At 43.3% G+C, this 2640-nt stretch overlaps 1 pseudogene; it reads left to right on the forward strand.

The window, feature by feature from the left end:
• The first annotated feature begins 397 nt into the window (after positions 1 to 397).
• On the forward strand, positions 398 to 1633 carry LOC135573725 (putative nuclease HARBI1; annotated as a pseudogene).
• Positions 1634 to 2640: the final 1007 nt, after the last annotated feature.

Here is a 2640-nt window from a genome sequence, read left to right on the forward strand (position 1 = left end):
ACTGAAAATGTTTTGTAACAAAAATGAGTGTTTCTTAAAAGATCAATTCAGGGTTAGTACCTCCCCTTTTTGGAAATGTGCTTCTGTTTGGTTCGTAGTGAATACGCTCTGGATAAGAGCGTCTGCTAAATGACTTAAATGTAATGTAAATGTAATACACCCTTGTAGGATAACAAGAAGGAACCTGGGCCCTGTTTCAGAAAGTGATTTGTGAAAACTCTGAGTTAATTGACTCAGAATTGAAGGAAACTCTGGGTTTTCGGTTTCACAAAGCCAGTTCAGCTTAACTCTGAGTCAGTTACTATGGAAACATACTCTGTGAAGCTAACCTGCTCGCTGGCAGGTTTTCTTCAACTATCCCTGAGTTTCTCCTCCTCTTTAGCTGACACCTGCAGACATGGCATGTCCTTTTCTTAAAGAGCCAGTTGATATTGAAGCACAAATACTCCGCAGAAATCTCAGTCGGGAGAGGGTGATCAGACCCTGCTTGGATGTTTTATCATTCCCTGATGATTATCAGTTTAATCATTTCATCAGAACAACAATATTCTCAGCCCTCATATCATTCATATGACACATCGTAGACATGCTCTCAATTCTTATGTGTTGCACTTCATTTTTTTGCCAACAGGAGTTTATATAACATCGGTGACTCTGAGCATATTTCCAAGGCAACTAACTGTCTGCCGGGCTGTCAGAAATGTGACTCTTGCACTGAAACGTTTACTGTACACTTTTGTGTGGTCCCAAGTCACAGACCCACAAGACTCATCAAAGAAGAATTGCAGGTATCAGTCTAAGCAATAATTAATTAATTTAGTAAGATGCTTCGAGACTTGAAGCACTAATCAGTTAATTTGATATAGTTTAAGGTTTCCAGGTGTGATTGGCTGCATAGATGGCACTCATATTCCTATCACAGCTCCTTCAGTAATGATGGAGATTATGTTAATAGGAAGTCTTTCCACAGCATTAATGTGCAGGTAGGCCAAAATAGTAGCCTTTATAATTCCAAATGAAAGATACTTCACTACTTCCCTAAGATACTTCACTACAGTTACTGCAGCTAATTACTGTTCTGCACTGTGAAAATAATATGTGATGCAGCCCACATCTTCAGCAACGTGGAAGCAAAGTGGCCTGGGTCTGTGCATGACTCGCACATTTTTTGTCAATGTACACTGAGCGCTAGATTTGCCCGTGGTGAGTTTATATATATTTATATAGATAGCTATATCCTATTATAATCAATATTTTGTTTCCTCCTATTGCAACTGAAAATGTAAACTGTATCCTCGTTTTATCATAGGAGAGTTCGATGGTTACCTGCTCGGTGACAAAGGGTACCCCTTCCAGCCCTATTTGCTGACCCTTTACCCTAATCCCGACCCGCAGCAATGTTTTAACTTGGCTCACTGCAAGACACGAGCCAGGGCAGAGATGGCAATTGGGATGCTCAAGGCCCGGTTCCAGTGCCTTCGTAGGCTCAGGGTCACCCCAGAAAGGGCTTGTGACATTATTGTGGCATGTCTGATTCTCTACAACATTGCCACAATTAGAGGAGAATAATGTCCTACTCAATCAGTGAACGATCCTGATCACTCCTCAGGTGCACGAGATGCAAGAGCAGTGAGAGACACATTATACTACCATAATTTATGATTGACCCATCGCCTCCCCAGTGTCAAAAAGGGAATATGCCTTTATTTTTATGAAGTCTTCTTTATTTCCTGCAAGTACAAATGTACTACAGTAGTTAATATTTGTTATGTTGTTCAAACATGTAAAATCATCCACCTGTGGGCACCTCATCCACCTTTAACTGATGTTCTACCTGTGGGCACCTCACCCACCTTTAACTGATGTTCTACCTGTGGGCACCTCACCCACCTTTAACTGATGTTCTACCTGTGGGCACCTCATCCACCTTTAACTGATGTTCTACCTGTGGGCACCTCACCCACCTTTAACTGATGTTCTACCTGTGGGCACCTCATCCACCTTTAACTGATGTTCTACCTGTGGACACCTCATCCACCTTTAACTGATGTTCTACCTGTGGGCACCTCATCCACCTTTAACTGATGTTCTACCTGTGGACACCTCATCCACCTTTAACTGATGTTCTACCTGTGGGCACCTCACCCACCTTTAACTGATGTTCTACCTGTGGGCACCTCACCCACCTTTAACTGATGTTCTACCTGTGGACACCTCATCCACCTTTAACTGATGTTCTACCTGTGGACACCTCACCCACCTTTAACTGATGTTCTACCTGTGGACACCTCACCCACCTTTAACTGATGTTCTACCTGTGGGCACCTCACTACCTTTAACTGATGTTCTACCTGTGGGCACCTCACCCACCTTTAACTGATGTTCTACCTGTGGGCACCTCACCCACCTTTAACTGATGTTCTACCTGTGGGCACCTCACCCACCTTTAACTGATGTTCTACCTGTGGGCACCTCACCCACCTTTAACTGATGTTCTACCTGTGGGCACCTCACCCACCTTTAACTGATGTTCTACCTGTGGGCACCTCACTCACCTTTAACTGATGTTCTACCTGTGGGCACCTCACCCACCTTTAACTGATGTTCCAGGAGTTGTATTTCTATCTTTTGCATCTGCAG

This window comes from Oncorhynchus nerka, linkage group LG10, assembly GCF_034236695.1.
Source record: "Oncorhynchus nerka isolate Pitt River linkage group LG10, Oner_Uvic_2.0, whole genome shotgun sequence".
Classification (NCBI taxonomy): Eukaryota; Metazoa; Chordata; class Actinopteri; order Salmoniformes; family Salmonidae; genus Oncorhynchus; species Oncorhynchus nerka.